Source organism: Loxodonta africana, chromosome 1 (assembly GCF_030014295.1).
Source record: "Loxodonta africana isolate mLoxAfr1 chromosome 1, mLoxAfr1.hap2, whole genome shotgun sequence".
NCBI classification, from domain to species: Eukaryota; Metazoa; Chordata; class Mammalia; order Proboscidea; family Elephantidae; genus Loxodonta; species Loxodonta africana.
Window position 1 is genome coordinate 65,766,073 of NC_087342.1, and position 19,737 is coordinate 65,785,809.

At 40.7% G+C, this 19,737-nt stretch overlaps 1 long non-coding RNA gene across 1 annotated transcript in view; it reads right to left on the reverse strand.

The window, feature by feature from the left end:
• Positions 1 to 1,872: 1,872 nt before the first annotated feature.
• The window catches only part of LOC111752382 (uncharacterized), a 46,572-nt gene continuing 28,707 nt past the window's right edge, over positions 1,873 to 19,737 (reverse strand). Inside the window, exons 3-5 of the long non-coding RNA XR_002787329.2 lie at positions 9,434 to 9,579; positions 5,396 to 5,478; positions 1,873 to 4,647 (exon numbers count right to left, since the gene is read on the reverse strand). This is a non-coding gene — a long non-coding RNA (uncharacterized LOC111752382). The remainder of the gene's footprint in view (positions 4,648 to 5,395; positions 5,479 to 9,433; positions 9,580 to 19,737) is intronic.

A 19,737-nucleotide genomic window follows, 5' to 3' on the forward strand; every position in this document is an offset into this window, starting at 1 on the left:
TCTTCCATAAACACCACAACTGGTATTTCAAAAGCAAAAGCCAACACAGTGATTTTCTGGCTCAGGCCTGATGGAAATTTTGTAGGGCTTAAGTATTTAATTTTTCTTCATTTATATTTTTGCTTTTATAAATTGTGTAAAGACCTTGCTTTGGTAACTGTTCTTCTTGTAATGTATAGACTGACTTAGCAGTCATGGGGATTGAAGGTTTCTCTAGCACTCTAAGGAGCCTGGTGAGTGGATGCCAAAAAAAGGGGAAATGGGCTCTACCCTCAAAGAGCTGGCAGACCAGTTGAGGAGTTAAAACATATACGTGTGAAATGATTGTTGTAAGTTCTCAGCCATTTGTCTTTGAAAGTCAACAGTATGCTTTATCTCAAAAGGGGCTTCAGGATAGTTCCCCTATATGAATCAAGGCTGTAGACAGCAACTGGGAGCAACTCCTAAGCCAGGTGGTATGAACCCTAGAGATGAGAGGTATTGGGCTAGGGAAAATGTATTTTACACCTCAGCTGCTATACCTCCTAGTCCCTGGGTGGTACAAACGGTTAATGCCTTTGACTGCTAACCAAAAGGTTGGCAGTTGAGTCTACCCAGAGATACCTCAGAAGAAAGGCCTGGTGATCTACTTTCAAAAAAAATCAGCCACCGAAAACCCCATGGAGCACAGTCTACTCTGACATACATGGTGTTGCCATGAATCAGAATCAACTTGACAACAGTTTTGTTTTTTTTTTAATGTACCAGGTGTTGTTCTATGCTTTTAACATATACTAACTCATTTAATCCTTTGTACATTCAAACCTCATGATGTATCCCCAACTGCAGATGAGTAAACTGAGGCACCAAGAATATAATAATTTGCTAAAAATTGCACAGAAATTAAGTGTGAGGTCCAGAATTTAAACCCAGGCCATCCAGCTCCAGATCTTGCTCTTTTAGCTAATACAGAAGGGCTAGGTTAAGAGGTCAGCTGCTAACCGAAAGGTTGGCAGTTCAAATCCACCAGCTGCTCCTTGGAAACCCTATGGGGCAGTTCTATCCTGTCCTATAAGGTCCCTGTGGGTTGGAATTGACTTGAGGGCAACAGGTTTATTCTCAGATAGTTAATTCAATGGTTCAGTACAACCAATTCGGCTGTACCGGTTGCTTTACGGTGAGTAGATTGGCTGGTGCCTGTAGTGCACTGGTTGTTAAATATTTGGAATGTCCCCTCTGCCCCTAGGTAGTCCAGCTTTCTACTTTGCCAGTTTCATCACATCAGCAGTGTCTTCCTCCATGGCTGTGAGAAGCTCATCAGTTTTAAGAATCTCAAGCAGGTATGATGACGTCCAGCCAAAAAAGAACTAGGCATTTTCTTTCTCTCTCCCCAAATTTTTTTGTTACTTAACTTTTTAAAAAGGTATAACGCACATACACAAATCTTAATGGTTCAGCTTGGTGAATTTTTACTGTTACACCTGAGTGATCACCACACAGATCAGGACATAGAATATTAACAGTGCTTCAGAAGCCTCCCTCCTGGCCCCTCCTACATTCCAATAGTTTTCTGAGGGAATTCTCTATCTTTCTATTTTTTTAGACATACGAATCAGAGTTATTTTAAATTCTGATAATTATAATACTTTGATCGCCCTTCAAAAATAAACCAAACCCATTGCCATAGAGCTAATTCCAGCTCATAGCAACCTAAAGGACAGAGTAGAACTGCCCCATATGGTTTCCAAGGAGCGCCTGGTGGATTCAAACTGCCAACCCTTTGGTTAGCAGCCGTAGCTCTTAACCACTATGCCACCAGAGTTTCCTAATCACCCTTAAAAAAAAAATTTTTTTTTTTTTTTTTTTTTTAAATCACCCTTAGGTCTGTGTATATTGTCTGTTTCTTCATTTGGTTTTTGGTCATTTGGTGCCATTTGTTGATATGTTTGCAAATGTTTTACTGGATTGCAGACACTGTATATGAAAAGTTGCAGAGGCTCTGGCTGATGATGTTCACATCCAAAGAGGATTTGATTTTTTTTTTTCCCCCTGGCAGGAAGAGTATTTTCAGATCAACTTCATCCAGTTGATGGTGAATCTTAGGCTTTATTAGGTTTGGTCTTTTTATGTCCTGTTCTTACTCCCAAAGTAAAATTCTCTGGGGCCTCAGCTGAAAGTCAGGGATTTGTACCAGGGGCTGCCATCTTGTTAGGCCCCCTGCTTCAGTCTTTGTCCCCTCATCACCATAAGATAGTGTAAATCTCTGCACAGCTCTTTAGCTCCCAGCAGCTGCTTTCGGGAAATCTCGCTCTGTACATTCACTGTTTAGGAATTGCCAGATGTATGAGGGAAATGACACACAAAATGATGGGCCAACTTCCCTGTGGTTTCATCTTCCTCTCAAGTCCAGGTCTCTTTGGCAATTCCAAACTCCAACCTTTTCCTCCTAAATCCAATGAGATTACCCCAATCCTCAGCTGTCACTTTGTGCTCTACTCCCATACCATAAATAGGTAACTAGTTGCCAAACTGGTTGATTCCCACTCATGGCAACCCCATGTGTGTCAGAGCAGAACCGTGCTCCGTAGGGTTTTCAGAGGCTGGTTTTTTGGAAGTAGATTACCATGCCTTTCCTGTGAGGCACCTCTGAGTGGACTGGAACCTCCAATCATCCAGTTTGTAGCTAAGCGTGTTTACCATTTGTATCACCCAGGGATTCATAAATAGGTACAAGCAGAGGCAGATGGGGCTCATCTCAGTATGTCTCCTATCTCTCCAGGATGTTGACTGCGTAAGGCTGTCCGCCTTGGTTGAACCAACTATTGATCTAACATTGAAATAGTTGGCTGAAATACTTTATTCAGCTTTTGTCAAGAAGGAACATCTATCCAGTATGTCCCCAGAATTCCTTTTAGTTGTCAATTGTGGGATTGTCTGAAAGAGTCAATGATAAGAAGAATTAGACCATCATATGTAGTTTACACCCACTTGAGTACAAAATTGAGGGTCTTTCCCTCCCCCCTGAAAAAAAAGTATTAGGAGAAGCTGGGATTCCAGAATATCTATTTATGTGATGATATATGTACCATATATAGTAGCTACCATTCATAGTCTAGTATGTGCTAGATATTATGTGAGGTACTTACATATTACTTTAAGATACATAATAATTCTAAAAAGGAAGACATTATTATTCCCATTTTATATTTAAAAAAATAAATAAATGAATCTCAAATGATTTAAGTAACTCACTCAAGTTCCCACAACTAGGAAATTACAAATTTGAAGTTAATTCTCTCCAAATCCACAATTCACACTTTTTCTATTAATTTGCAATCTTTTTGGGTCATTGGCCCCTTTGAAAAGAGTTATGAAAAAATGCATGTTACAAAAAAATACGAATGTTCACATAGACAGAAATTTTTTATATACAATTTCAGAGAGCTTTACAGATACCCTGGGGCCCCATCTTATTAATCCCAGGCTACATGTAACATGCTGCAAAGGAAGGTGGACTACATTATCCATGTCTTCATACAGGTGTGTAGCCAAATCGTTCGTGGGGAAGTATTTCCTTTAATTTGATCATTAAGATTCCAGGTCTACCAAACTTAATTCTTTCTTTTTTTTTTTTTTCAATGTTTTAATTTACTTTTTTTTTTTTTAATTGTGGTAAAAAAATATATATCACAGTTTGCCATTTTAGCCATTTTTAAGCGTACAAGTCAGTGATATTAATTACATTCGTCACGTTGTGCTACCATCATCACTACCCATTTCCAAAAGTTTTTTTATTACCCCAAAACAAAACTCAGTATCCCTTCATTAATGACTCTCCATTCGCCTTACCCTCCCAGACCCTGGTAACCACTAATAAACTTTTGTCTCTATGCATTTGTCTATCCTGGATACTTCATATTTTGGGGTCATACAATATTTGTCCTTTTGTGTCTTATTCACTCACCGTAATGTTTTCAAGGTTCATCCCTATGGTAACAGATATCAGAATTTCATTTCTATTTATGGCTGAATAATACTCCATTGTATGGATATATCATATTTTATTTATCCATTCTTCTATTGATGGAGACTTAGGTTGAACAGTGCAATGAATATTGGTGTACACACATCTATTTCAGAATCTGCTTTCAAGTCTCTTGGGTAATGGCCTTGAAGTGGAATTGCTGAGTCATATGGTAATTCTGCTTTTGAGAACTGCCAAATTCTTTTCCATAGTGGCTGCACCATTTTATATTCCCCCCAGCAGTACCTGGGGGCTCCAGTTTCTCCAGATCCTCCCTATCCTTATTAGTTTTTTTCCTCCTAATAGCTATCCTCGTGAGTGTGAGTTGGTAGTAATCTTAATTCTTGAAATAAATTCTCTTGATTAAAAAAAAATATTCTTTTTATTCCTTGCATTCAGTGGAAGACTTTTTAGGCAGACCTGTGATGCCCACTGAGAGACTCTCTGCCATGTTTTTCCTTACCAGGAATATCAAGTTTTCCAATTGTATGAGGTTCATCATCATCTTGACCTTCTGTAGACAGACCCATCTCTAGATCTAGGATCTTCCTTTCTGCCTCCTATCAGCTCTGCCTTGGTTCCATTATTTTATAAGCTCCTCCGAATCCATTCTCTGCCTCTTATATCTTCAATCCAAAATGTGTCTAAAATCAAGATAAGTGAGATTCTATTATGAAGCATTTGATTTGAAATGCAGTTTTCTTATGTGAAACCAAAATAACATTAAAAACTACATTAAAATTAAAATGTATCAGAAAACTTAAAAGTAATATATAGTTTTCTTCTCAACACCAATGACTTATTAGCTTATAATATAGGAATCTATTTAAACTATAATTATTTATATACATACTCTTGTTAATAATATACTTGGCCATTATAGAATGTTTGGAAAATAACAGAAATGCACAAAGAAGAAAACAAAATTAACTTTAACCTCACCACCCTGATATAATCTTTGTTAACTTTTTGGTGAATATTCATCTGATATCTCTCTCTCTCTCTCTGTGCGTGTTTGAAATTAAAACAGCTTTAACATAGTGGCATTTGCATATGTTTTCAAAACAAACTCTGTTTTAGTATTTATCAACTTTTTCTTTAAGATGCAAAAAAAAATTAAAATCTATAGTATTAGATTATCTGAATATTAGGGCTTCTTAGTCAATTAAGCAATAAAAGTGATAACTCCTTGATACTGTTTTGGCAGTGTTTTCCTCCATTTAAATCATATGACCACACATCCTGAGAGTTTTGAAGAGAAAATGAAATACATTTTACGGGAGTCAGGTCACAATGAAAACAAAGAAGGAATTCAAGAATAATCTGTCAAGTTTCACACTGTCATGCTTATAACCTCACAGCAAACCTTGGAGATTAAATTGCCACACTTACAGACTGAGAATTCAATGCTCAAACTCCTCCTCCTGTTTTATTTCACTAATGTCTGAAGAATGTTGGTGGTCTTACCAGAGAACCTGAGTAGAAAGAGGAAATAGCAAACATTAGGGAATAGCCTAAAAAAATAAAATAAATAAATAAAATTAAAAAAATAAAAGAGCCTAGGAAAATAAAAACACAATATCCTTTCTTCTACCAGAAAATATAGCTGTTCAGCCAAGATTAGTCTTTTCTTGTGCAAGATTATCTATTGGGGTGCAAAAAGAATATTACGACCCTTTATCTTTATTTTTTCATTTTTAAAAGTACATTTTTGTATATATTTTATAATATACGTAACATATTAAGACAGTAAGAGGTATACATATTTTATAAATAAATATGTATTTTGGGAGTGAACTAAAATATATTTAGGTGTGTATACTATAAACATAGGGTCGCTATGAGTTGGAACTGACTCATTTGTACCTAACATCAGCAACTGTTACATACTATAAATTTTTTAATGATGTTGTGGTTAGTTGCTGTTGAGTCTATTCCAACTCATGGCAATCCCATGTACAACGGAATGAAATGTTGCCCAGTCCTACACCATTTTCATGATCATTGGTTTGCTCAAGTCCATTGTAGCAGCCACTGTGTATTTTGAGTACCTTCTAACGTAGTGGGCTAATCTTGCAGCACTGTATTGGAAGATATTCTGTTGTGATCCATAGAGTTTTCACTGGCTAATTTTTAGAAGCAGATCACCAGAACTCCCTTCCTAGTCTGTCTTAGTCTGGAAGTTCTATGGAAACTTATCCCCCGTGGGTAACCCTGCTGGTATTTAAAAGACAGGTAGCATAGCTTCCAGTATCATAGCAACATGCAAGCCACCACAGTATGACAAACTGACAGGCAGGCGGTGGTTTTTAATGATAGGAGTACACAATAAAAAATTTGGATATGAGTGCTTAAACTTCCCTCAAAATCGCTTGTTTACTGGAGTCTTGAAAGAGATTCAATTACATAGTAAAGGATCAGATCTTCACTGGAAAATGCACTTTTTAAAAATTCTTTTTTTTTATGTCTTTAGTGAAGTCTCAGTTGCCATATTACTAGATGGAGTCTCTTAAAGAAGAGGGACTTCCCCTTAACCTTTCCCTATGCTTGTTTACTATTTATTGGGTGAGTGCCTCTCTGTGTGGAATACTGCTGGAGCACTGTGAGGGAAACAGGTGATTAACACATGGTCCAGATACCAAAAACCCGTTACTGCCCAGTTGATTCCAGCTCATAGCGACTTATAAGACAGAGTAGAACTGCCCCCTAGGGTTTCCAAGAAGCGGCTGGTGGATTTGAACTGCAGATCTTTTGGTTAGCAGCTGAGCTCTTAACCACTGCACCACCAGGGCTCCAATAATAATCTATAATTCAAGGGAAAGTGAGACTCTTTAATGGAACGGTGGATGAAGCACTATGGGATTGCAGAGAAAGAAGCTATTAGTTCAGACTGGGGGTGTCAGGGAAAAGGTTTCCAAGGTGGAGCAGACATATTGGAGAATGAGAAAGATGTCCATAAGCAAGGCAGTGCTGGACATTGCTGGCTAAGAGATTAAACAGAGCTGTGGAAAGTATTTCTTCTGTTGGAGACAACAAAAAGTCCAAAGAGGCTGGATCTTAGGGACCACAAAGTGACAGAGAGAGCTATAGGCTGAATGGAAAGAAGATCATAAAGATTCTTGGGTATCATGCTAAGGAGTCTAAGAAACAGCCCTGTAAGACTGTTATTTCAATCTCCATTTATATATATGAAGAAACTGAGGTTCAGAGAGGCCCCAAGGCATAGTGCAGGTACGGAGCAGAACCAGCCTCTAATCCAACATTCTTTTCACTTTTAATTTATAACCCTTAGAAGTATAAAAACAAGAGTGCAGTATAAAATGCTTTTCTGCATTATTGGCTAATTGTCATGTGGACTGAGAAGAGGTAAGCTGAAATAACTAATAAGACTTAACAGTTATACTACTGGTCCTTTTGAATCAGTATGTTTGAAATCATGTTGTAATGCTCACAATGCCAGTAATTAAAGCATTAATGGCAGGGGCTGAAATTTGTGGCTATTATATCCTCAGAAGCTGATACTGCCTGGACTATAGCAGGTATCAATAAATACAAAGAAAACAAAATGATTCTCTTTTCATTTTAGGGTAAGGAAGTCTATTAAATTTAAATTCAATCAAGGAGGTTGGTTAGTAGTAGCATGCACACAAATACATTTGAAATGAATTTCTGTCCGTTGTGGATTTGGAATTATGAAAATTTTATTTACAAAACTAGGGCCTTTGAATTTCCAGTCAACAGCTACCTAATTGTAGTATGGGAGAGAATACAGTAGAGGACAGGGCACGGGTTTAGGAGTTAGATTCAGGTTAAAATCTTGGTTCTTTTTTCACATGTTATTTAACCTTGGATAAAACTTTGTAACCTTGGATACAACTTTGTAACCTTGGATACCTTCTGTAAGTTTCAGTTCTCCCATCTGTAATATAGGAACATTAATACTACTTTGCAGGGTTGTTGGAAAGATTAGAATAAACTATCTGGAAAGTACCTGTCATAAAGTAGATAGATAGTTGCCAGTGAGTCAACTCCGACTCATGGCGACCTTATACACAACAAAACAAGACATTGCCCGGTCCAGCAATATCCTGTCAATCACCAGCATGTTCAAGACCACTGTTGAGGCTACTGTGCCAATCCATCTCACTGAGGGTCTCCCTCGCCCCCACTGGCCCTCTACTTCACCAAACATGATGTCTTCCTCCAGCAATTGATCCTTCATGATGATGTGTTTCAAGGCAAGCAGGTTGGACAAGGTTCTGTTGTGATCCATAACATTTCCATTGATTAATTTTTAGAAGGAGACCACCAGGCCTTTCTTCCTAGTCTGTCTGAAAGCTCTGTGAAATCTGTCCACTGTGGGTGATCCTGCTAGCATTTGAAATAATGGTGGCATAGATTCCAGCATCATCGCAACATGCAAGCCACCACAGTAGAACAAAATTTCAGATGAGTGGTAGGTAATATAGCAAGTACTCAATAAATTGTGGCTATTATTATTTTCTCTTTTATTTATTTACTCAGTTACACTTCCTGACAGGTAGTAGTCCTGCTTAACAGAAATCCTAGCTTATGACATCCATGAACGTGTTCTATAGCCATATAATTTTCTCGGCTTTTGAATGACATAAATTAAATACAGAATAATCCTGTAAGTACGGATAACTTCAGCTCACTTGTTTCACATCTATAAAAATATTATCACCATTTATTTAATAACTGATGTCAGAATACGGTTAATGCAACCTACAGAATCGTAGTGAAATTGAGTTTAAATAAATCTGTCTGTTTATATTTAATTCCTTCCACTTTCTGATAGAATGAACAGTTTTATTAGAAACTAATCAGTATGCAGATCTCTTTTCTACACATTCTTCCCACCTTCTCTACATACACCCCTTAATCTCAATGACTCTTGTTGAGTTGGGCTCTTACGAGATAACTATGAATATTAAGCATAGTAGCTACCACATTCTTCATTCTGTAGGGAAATTGATTTGATGGGAGCCATAGATTTTGAGTGCCAACCTTGAGCAGTGGGGAGAATGTACAGAAATAAATAGATAGCAAAGTAAACAATATCTTTAAAGAACTTATCATTCCCTCTCCAGAAAGGGCTCGCAGAGTCATTCTTTTGCTGTGTATCTTATTTTGTTAGACACATAAATCTCAGCTCTAAAATCATTTGAGGACTCTGTTATGCAACTTCATAAGAAGTGTGCTTGTGAGCTTTTCAGAGTTCCCATACACTCGAAGCATCCCACTCATTCCCTGTTCCCTTGGGAATGCTTCATGAGAGGCTTGAGACATGTGAGTTAATAGGGTTCACGATCCCCATTCTGTTTTTCCTCCAAGCAGGTCTCTTAAGAGTATTAATTTACACATCCTATTTCAATAGAGACTTTAACACTAAAAATGTCAAATTCTTACCCACATAATTTTTGTCACTTATTAGTGAAGTCTCAGTTGTCGAATCCCCCTTCACCTGAGAAGTTTGCATGAGATGAGTTTCAACTCCATTGCAGTTTTCCCTGTTGAAATTCCACACTCTGGAAATTCTGTGTGCAGATCTCAACCTGTAGGAGAACGTTACCTTTTAACCTTCAACTCCCCCTTCCATAAAGACAAGTTTCATCCTGTTTGGTAGTAGACATTTGTTAAATTCTAACAGTCCTTTTTTTTTTTTTGGTCTTTGTAATACCATTTCCCCAAATAGTTTACTTTTCAAGTAAAAAGGAATGGGAAAAAAAAAAGTGGAAATACTCCATACTGTAACGGGCTCTTCTTTTGTGGCAAGAGTCCAAAGGTTTTTACAGAGGGTGCCTTGTAGTTTGCTGGACTTTGGCCAGTCTCCACAGGGGAAAGTCAGGATGGGAGGACTGTGAGTGTCCCCATGGATCCTTTTCCTGCTTTCCTGATGCAGTGGGGCCAGGAATCCTAGGTCAAGGTGTGGGCCCTTCAGAACTCTACATTAGAAACCTGACAAGCATCCTGGAGAATGAGTTCATCGATTTATAATAGGTTTTCTTTGACCTCACAAGGTAGTAGAGTACAGGTCAAGAGATATCACCCCAACTTGAAAGACAATATACAGATCACTGCAGCTCCAGAGCCTATGGGTGATTGCCAGGGCTGCAATTGTTCAAGTACCCTCTTGTTCTGTCTTGTCATAGTCTCCTCAGATGCCAGTTGTGGATCTCCAGCCATTTGGTTGGTCCAATATTTAGTAGGTGTTATCTCCCATACCACCACCCATCTGTTAGTTTCTCACACTGTGGAGGCTTGTGTGTTGCTATGGTGATGGAAGCTATGTCACTGGTATTTCAAATACTGGCAGGGTCACCTGTGGTAGGCAAGTTTCAGTGGAGCTTCCAGACTACAAGAGACCAGGAAGAAAGGCCTCGTGATCTACTTCCAAAAATTGGCCAATAAAAACCCTATGGATCATCTTAGAATATTGTCTGATATAGTGTTGGCAGATGAAAACGCTAGGTTGGAAGGCACCCAAAATATATAGTGGCCGCAACAATGGACTTAAGCATAAAAATGATCGTGAAGACAGTGCAGGACTGGGCAACATTTCATTCCATTGTACATGGGGCTGCCATGGGTCAGAGCCAACTTGACAGCAACTAAGAACACCAATTTCATGTATTCTGTTAGTGGTGCCCTCCGTGTACTTCAAGTTTGATGTGCAAAGGGTGAGTGTTTAGGCAGAGCCCCAGAGCTCCTTGCTGAAGTCCTAAGTCCCCCAACTGCTTCCTCTCGGGTCTTTTGACTGGGTAGGTCAACACGATTCCTCTCTGTATTTAGGACTCCATATATAGCACAGTTTGGAACATGCTCTATTTTCAGGGCACTTTCATTTTAGTTTTTCTACTAAGAGAGAAGGTGGGATAAGTGTCCTTAGATGTTCTAAAAAGCAAGTTCCTAAAACTCTAAAGATTTTGCACCCCCATGACTTTTTCCTAATGAGCTTCTCCTTGCAAACATTCCAAGGAAGGGAGTAGCCCTGGTTAAAACTGGGGAGGAGAGTATCTCCATTCTTACACCAATAATCATTGCAGCATTATTCACTATAGCCAAATGGTGGCAATAACCCAAGTGTCCACCAACAGATGAATGGATAAACAAAATGTGGTATATGCATACAGTGGACTATTATTCAGCCATTTCGGTATGACAAATTGCTTTTATATGGCTTTTCTAGCCATGGTCTTATAACACCCACAAAATGATTGGCTGGGTCACAGTCTTGCAAGGGATTTGTTGATTTACTATGCAAATAGTGTCTTGAAAATCATCCAATAGAATTGAGCCCCTTGTGGTCCAGCTAAAGGATTGATCAGTTTTACCATCTTGGTAGGCTCATATAAAAGCTAATCTCTCAGAGGTTCAGGAGAATCTCACAACCATCAAGAAGAGTCTGGAGCAGAGCGTGTCCTTTGGACCCAGGGCCATTGGGCTGAGAACCTCCTAGACCCAGAAGAGAGAGCTGTAACACTGAAGATGGAGACACAGTGGTCAGCCCATAGAGAGAGACACCAGCGGTGGGCCAGTAGGCCCACGGAGAGCGAGTTGGGTGCCTCGGTGCAGAAGTTTGTCGGTAGAGTGCTTCTGTGCTAAAAAGCTATAATACTTGCTCACGCAGGGCACAGGCATGAGTGTGCTCCATGTAACATGCTCTTCCACCAGACATCATGGCAAGAGCTAAAGGAGCCCTCGGGCAGGATGGGCCCAGGTAGCATTGTGGCAAGAGAGAATCATGTGGGCCTGGGGAGCATGACGGGAGCCAGCAGCAGAGACCTAGGAGGGCCCAGTGACACAGGCTCAGGAAATCCTGTAAAGGGGTTTTCACTTTGGCAAGGGAAGGCTCAGTGAGGCCCAGAGGCAGAGCAGAAGGCTCAGTAGCCATGCAGGCCCCCTGAGCAGCACAGGGTAGCTGGAGGCAGCAGTGACGTGAACGCAGCACCTGACCTGAAGCACAGTGCCTCCACCCAGCGACATAAGAATGGACATGGGTAATTTGGGAAAGTCTAAGTGTTTCCCCTTTGAGAATGTGTAGTTATTGTTTACCGTGCGCTTTCTATAAGTAATGATAACAATGGCTTTTACTTTGCCAACACTGTGTGTTTTGTGTGTCTGGCTTGATCACAGATGTGAACGTAGCACCCGTGGAATGGTTGATGCCAATGGGTGTACATGCCTCATTCCTGGCATGTACACCTACTGGCATATGCAATGTAGATAGGGAGACAGACAGGCAGGCACATAGCCATAAAGAGAAATGAAGTTCTCATCCATGCTACAGCATGGATGAATCTTGAAAACATCATGCTAAGTGAAATAATTTAGATACAAAAGGTCAAATATTGTATGATGCAACTTATATGAAATATCTAGAACAGGCAAACACATAGAGACAAAAGTGGTTATCAGAAACTGGGGGAAAGAGAAGAATAGGGAGTTATTGCTTAAGGAGTTTCTCTTTGGGGTGATGAAAAACTTTTGTAAATAGTGGCAATGGTTGCACAGCATGGTGAATGTAATTGATGTTACTGAATTGTATTCTTAAAAATGGTTGCAATGGCAAACTTTTTAATGAATATATTTTTTTGTCGTTAGGTGCCATCAAGTTGATTCTGACTCTAATGATCTCATGTGACAGAGTAGCACTTCCCCATAGGGTTTTCTTGGCTGTAATCTTTACAGAAACAGATCGCCAGGTTTGCTGGAGTGGGTTTGAACTGCCAACCTTCGGTTAGCAGTCCGGAGCTTAACTGTTGTGCCACCCAAACCCCAAAACCCATTGTCATCAAGTCAATTCCACTCACAGCAACCCTGTAGGACAGAGTAGAACTGCTCCATAGGGTTTCCAAGGAGTGGCTGATAGATTTGAACTGCCAACCTTTTGGTTAGCAGCCGAGCTCTTAACCACTGTGCCACCAGGGCTCTGTGGTGCCACCAGTGCTCCTTACATGTATATTTACCACCATAAAATTTAAGAAAACAAAAACAAAAACAAAAACAAAAAAAAAACCCTGCCTATCAAGAAGGAAAAAGTAAAAAAAAAAAAAGGAAGGCCTCCTTAAATTAGATCATTTCCCCCTTCTCTTCCAAACCTTTCCCTGCCTTTCCACCTCAGGGTAAAAACTATGGGGTTCTGCAAGATTTGGCCAGTTGTCACCTCTCAGCTCTCATGCCTCCTCCCCCTTTCTTCCTGGGCTCCAGCCGCAACGGCCTCTTCTCTGTTCCTCCAACGTCACCACCGTGCTCCTGCCTCAGGCTTTGCCCATCCTATGCCCTCTACCTGGAATGTTCTTCAACATATATCTGCCTGATTCTTCCCATCGCCTCCTACGTCTTCAGTCAACTGCAAGCTTCTCAAGTGACACTTTCCCTGACCTCCTTATATAAAATTGCACCTATAACTCCCTACACCCTTCCTACCTTCCTTCTTCATTTAATTTTTATCCTTAGCACTCATTACTAATATTTTATGTAATTGAAACTTTATTTTACTATTTGTCTGCCTTTTAAAGCGTGAGCCTAATGAGGGCAGGGATTTACGTGTGTTATTCATTCCTATATCTCCAGCACCTAGAATAGCCTTGGCCCATATTAGGTACTCAGTTAACATTTGTTGAATAAATAAATGCCTGAGTGAAGAAGGAGCCCTGGTGGCTCAATGGCTAAGCGCTTGACTGCTTACCAAAAGGTTGGCAGTTCGAATCCATCAACAGCTCCTTGGAAACCCTATGGGGCAGTTCTACTCTGCCCTATAGGGTCACTGTAAGTTGGAATCGACTCAGCGGTGATGGGTTTGATTTTCTTTTTGAATACAGAAGAGATTGAGGGCAGGCCCAGGGCTCATTTACCACCACTGTTGGTCGTCCTCAGTCAAGGAGATACAACTTGCCCTTTCCCAAGGGTCACGTGGTTCTCCATCCACCTCTATGGAAGATCCAAGCTGCTGTGGGACCCTGGTTGAGCCCCTGAACACCTGAAGTTGGCTGGCTCCTCTTTCACTGTCACTGACCTGGCTGGGGGTGCAGTTAATATGTATTCCTTGGCTCATTGTAAACATGAACTCAGTATCTCCAGCCTTACTCTCCTGTGGGTACAAATGAGGTCAATCCTTACAGAAGGAGATCATGTTTGGTGAAGTGGAGGGCTAGGGAAAATGAGGGAATTCCTCAGTGAAATGGATTGACACAATGACCACAACCATGGACTCCAACATAGCAATAACCATGAAGATGACACAGGACTGGGCAACATTTCATTCTGTTTTACATCGGGTCACTATGATGTGAGCCTGCTTGACAGTAATAAAAACAGTTAAAAGTTTTAGCACGCTGCCTGGCACCTAGAAGCACCCAAAAACGTTCACTAGATAGCAGAATATTAAGTATTGTTATAGGGTTGGAACAAAGTCAGAGCACAGCAAAGAGGGTATTTAGAGATAAAACTGAAATATAAATCACAATGGCTCTCAGCGCCCCTTCCATCCCTCATAATTACAGGACCTCTATGCATCTATCCCAATTTATTTCTGTTCCTGTTTTTCCACACCAACTTTGCCAAGGCACCTCGCCGCCATCTCTGCTATCAGTGCCCTCTTGAGAAAGGGACCCACTGTGCCCAGCACCACACAACTGAGAGTCTCCTCTGCTCAGCACCAGAGCTTCTCTTGGCCCCTGGAGGAGTGAGGGAAGGAGGTCAAGTAGCTCTGTTTCTGTTCCAGAGTGACAAAATCTTGAGTGACCACAGCTGCTTCCGGAGCTAGGTCTACCATTTGCACCTTCAAGGTGTATACACAAAACTTCAGGCTGGTGGGGAGTAGACAGCGTACATCCTCCCCTTTTCTTTCTCTTCCAGGTGCTTGGCCCTTCTCCCCAACATAGATGGCTCTGTGTAGACAGACACCTGGACTGAAAATCTGGAGTTGTCACCCATATGCCAGAAGTTTCCAATCTACCTTAGCAGGATACCTTGTCACTCATCCTTCTCCTGTTTAGAGGATTCTTTAATGTGCCAACCCAGTCTCTCTCAAGTTCACTCATAGAGGATCCCATTACCAAAGCCATGGCCATGGAGTCAATTCCAACTCATAGCAACCCTATAGGACAGAGTAGAACTGCCTCATAGGGTTTTCAAGGGTGTAGATCTTTATGGAAGCAGACTGCCATATCTTTCTCTCACGGAGAAGCTGGTGGGTTCAAACTGCTGACTTTTTGGTTATTAGCCAAGTGCTTTAACCATTCCACCACCAGGCCTCCTTTCATAGTGGATCAGGAGGTAAGTATTCCTTCCCCTACAGAGGACACAATCCCAGTTCTTTCAGGATTTTCTGGGAGAATCTGTGGAAAATTGCTGTTCATCCTCCTCTTTCCTTATATGTAAGCTCATTGAGTTAGTACAAACTACTACTTGTAGGGCTACTTGTCTCTTGGGAAATTGGTATTATTTCACATCACAATTAAGAGTTCCCTGGTAGAGAAAAAAATATCACCCTAAAGTCATTTTTCCATGGTCTCTTCCTTTACACTCTTGTTATTAGCTGCCATCAAGTTAGTTGATTTTTGGAAGTAGATCTCCAGGCCTTTCTTCCTAGTCAATCTTAGTCCAGAAGCTCCTCTGAAACCTGCTCAGCCTAATAGCAACATGCAAGCCTCCACTGACGGATGGTGGCTGATCATGAAAGTGCATTGGCTGGGAATCGAACCCAGGTTTCCCACAGGGAAGGCGAGAATTCTACCACTGAACCACCACTGCCCTCACCTTTACTCTCAAAAGTTGGCAAATTATTCTGATCCAAAATTATGACCTTTCCACATTCCTTCCATTTACGCCCCTTCCCTTCACCTCCACAAAAAAACAAAAAAAAAAACAGCCCTAGTCAATTTGTGACATGCTAAAGACCTTGAATTTGGAAAATAAGAGTTTTAACAAAATAATGCACATCCTTCAAATGGGAGTGTTTATTTTCGGCATCTTTTAGTGATTTGATTGTAGCTAAAAAGTGCTTATTAAATAGAAGCAATGTGACCAGGAAATGTTTTTGTTTTAGGTACCTCCAAGTCAGTTCCAACTCCAGCAACCTCATGAACGACAGAACAAATCACTGCCCGGTCCTGCGCCATCCTCAAAATCATTGCTATGTTTGAGCCCATTGTTGCAGCCACTGTGTCAATCTCTCCCTTTGAGGGTCTTCCTCCTTTTCGCTGACCCTCTAGGAAATACTGCTGTCTAAAATGAGCAAAAGGAGCCCTGGTGGTACTATGGTTAAGCACTCAGCTGCTAACCAAAAGGTCAGTAGTTGGAACTCACGAGCCACTGCGAGGGAGTAAAGACCTGGCGATCTGCTTCTTTAAAGATTTCAGCCTAGGAAACCCTACGGGGACATTCTACTCTATCTTAAAGAGTCGCTATGAGTCAGAATCAATTCTACAGCACACAGCAGCAGCAGGAGCAAAGTAAGCAATGTTCTATGCTTACATTTGAATCATAAAAGACAGTAGTCCTCAAATTACAACTCTAGAGCTAAAGGCAGCTGCTCCTGAGGCAGGGAGCCTGCGTCTGGCCTTCAGCCTGTGTGCTGTGCTTCCTAAGTCCCCTGTTGCTTTGCACACTTACCCTGCTTTGCTGTAGCTTTAGGACAAACAGAAGTTTGCTTTAGTTCCCTACGTGTGCTTTCTTTTTTTTAAATGGCTCAAAGCTGGAAAAACATTGAGGATCAACTGTTCTCAGAGGAAGAAAAAGAAAATACGTAGGGATTGTCACTGCCAGGAAAACTGGCACTAAACGGTCGCAGAGAATTATATACTCTGCTTGCATAAAGGCTGTTTTTCAACAACCTGGGCTGGTTCTCACACAGCAAGAAGACAGTTGGCTCACGTGGGACTGAGACCGTTTCTAAATCCTTTATCCAGGAACCGCAGATGTTCACAAGATAAGTGAACTGGTGTGCTGTCTTTCGGGTTCAGCTCAAAGTCCACAATTTTTACAAATAGATGTTTCTTGTGAAAAGGATATCTCAAGATTGCCACTTTGAGAATCTGTTTTCACTGAAGATGTGGACTGTTTTTATTATCAAATGTCCCTTAGCCTTGTGACCCGAAACAAAGTATCACCGAGATTTGAATGTTAAGAACTTAAAAACTGTTATGAACTTAAAAACAAGAAACCTGCATATATCAGCATTTTAATCCAGGAAAATGTCAATTTGGAATTAAGGCTCAAATTTTCAATTGCCTAAGTGGCTGACACTGATTCTACTTTGAATCACGGCTGACTTATTTATCCTGGAATAAATGCAATGCCATTATGTCTTGGTGACAACAGAAACAAGCTTTGGCCAGGTCTGTGCATAGTTTGGGGATGAAGAAAATAAGTTCTGAAAGGCAATGGGCATTGCTGATTATAGACTGTTATTAGGAACAGATGTGGGACTCTGGTGTTTAGTGGTAGACAAACTGTTATTAAAACAAGTCTGCTGACTAAGAACCATATCTTCTTTTTTAGGAAAGAGAAACATTAACAAATTTGATTCATAATCGTTTTCTTTAAGGGATCACCCAATCATCAAAAACAAACTCTGGATTGTTTATTTGCGCATACATTGAAGAGTGCACGGTTCAACAGGGAGCGCTATTTTTGTTAACATTTCTCCAGGTTGAAGCAGAGGTTTAGAAAGTGATTCTAAGAACTTCCCTTACCATTGTTACTAAACCTTCAGATCCTCTGCACTTTAAATTTGTTTATGGCTACCCCTGTCTCACAGTTTCCTCCTCTTAGGGTCTAGCGACACTAATGCCAAGATATACACTGTGGGATCTTTTTTGTGTATTCCAGGGCTGTGTTCCTCAAGGAGAGCATGAACACTTAGGATTACCTGCTGCCTAATTTTGGACTGGAGCCCTGGTGGCGCAATGGTTAAGAGCTCAGCTGCTAACCAGAAGGTCAACACTTCAAATCCACCAGCTGCTCCTTGGAAACCCTATGGGGCAGTTCTACCTTGTCCTCTAGGGTCACTATGAGTTGGAATCAACTCCATGGCAACAGATTTGGGTTTTGAGGTTTTAATTTGGGGCTGGGTCAGCTAAGAGGGAGACTTTTTTAGACATTACGAATAGTTTCCAGCTCTCCTTGCTAGCCCGCTTTCTCCCTACTCACTAATTGAGGCCCCTTCATTTAAGGACACTTCTCAGAAATTTCCTATGACACTTCTGATCATATACCATTGGCCGAACTTATTCAGAGTCCTTGGATGATGCAAACGGTTAATGTGCTAGGCCACTAACTAAAAGGTTGGAGGTTCAAGTCCACCCAGAGGTACCTCGGAAGGAAGACCTGGTGATCTGCTTCCAAAACACCAGCCATTGAAAACTCTACGGAGCACAGTTCACTCTGTGGGGTTCGCATGACGGGGTTGACTCAGTGGCACTTGGTTACCGGTAGAATTTATTCACATGGCTACACATAGCTTCAAAGGAGGCTGGGAAACAGGTTATTTTCAGTGGCCATATACTAAGCTGCAGAATCAGAGTGTAACTTTGTGAAACGGGAAATGGATATCGGGAACAAGTATAGTCATCTGTACCACAGGCTTGTACCAACGTACCAACGTACACTCCTGTCCACAGGTACGAGAGCTCCTTTTCCACCACGTTTTCATTAAACTTTGGTTTTGTTGAATATTTTATTTTTGTCAATCTGATAGACATTCATCTAAAAAAAAAAAAAAAACTTTTCATATTCTGTTATGAATTGCATTGTGTCCCCCAAAACTATGTGTTGAATTCCTGGTCCTTTTACCTGTGGATGTGATCCTGGTTGGAAATAGGTTTTTCTTTTGTTATGTTAACAAGGTCATACCTGTGTAGGGTATATCCTAAACCTAACCACTTTGGAGCCCTGATGGCTCGGTGGTTAAGAGCTTGGCTGCTAACTGAAAGGCCAGCAGTTTGAATCTACCAGCTGCTCCTTGGAAACCCTGTGGAGCAGTTCTACTCTATCCTATAGGATCGCTATGAGTTGGAATCGACTCGACGGCAATGGTTTTGGTTTTTGGGAACCACTTCTGAGTTACTAAAAGGGCAGAATAGCCACAGAGACACACACAGGGAAAGACAGAAGCCATGTGAGGATCGTCTACAAGCCAAGGAACATGAAAGAACCAAGGAAGGCCCATGGTTACCAACAAGGAAGGAATCAACATGGCTAAGATCCTGGTTTGAACTTTAGTCTCCTGTAAGAAAATAAATTTCTGTTCTTTAAAGCCACCCACTTGTGGTATTTGTGTTACAACAGCACTAGGTAACTAAGTTGTATTTATATCCTACTCCCATTTCCTCACCCTCACAGGCAACCATTCTAATGGATTGAACATGTACCTTTGTTTATAGTATACACAATGGATATTATTTGGTATGACCTATTTTTAGTTCTTTAATCCATAAAATTATTGCATTACATATCTGTGTTTATTAAGCACTGTGTTTTTAAGGTCATTCAGGTTGCTATTTTTGTATCTCTGTTGCTTCTGACTGCTGTGTAATACTCTGTGATATACACCCACCTGTTTTACTTGTCTCCTCTCCCGGTGATGGACACTCAGTTTGCCTCAAACTCCCCAACATCACCTACGTTTTACAATGAGCCTGTGAAATAAGTATTATCATTGGAGTTTTACAGATGAGAAAACCGAGGTTCAAAGAGGTTCCAAATTT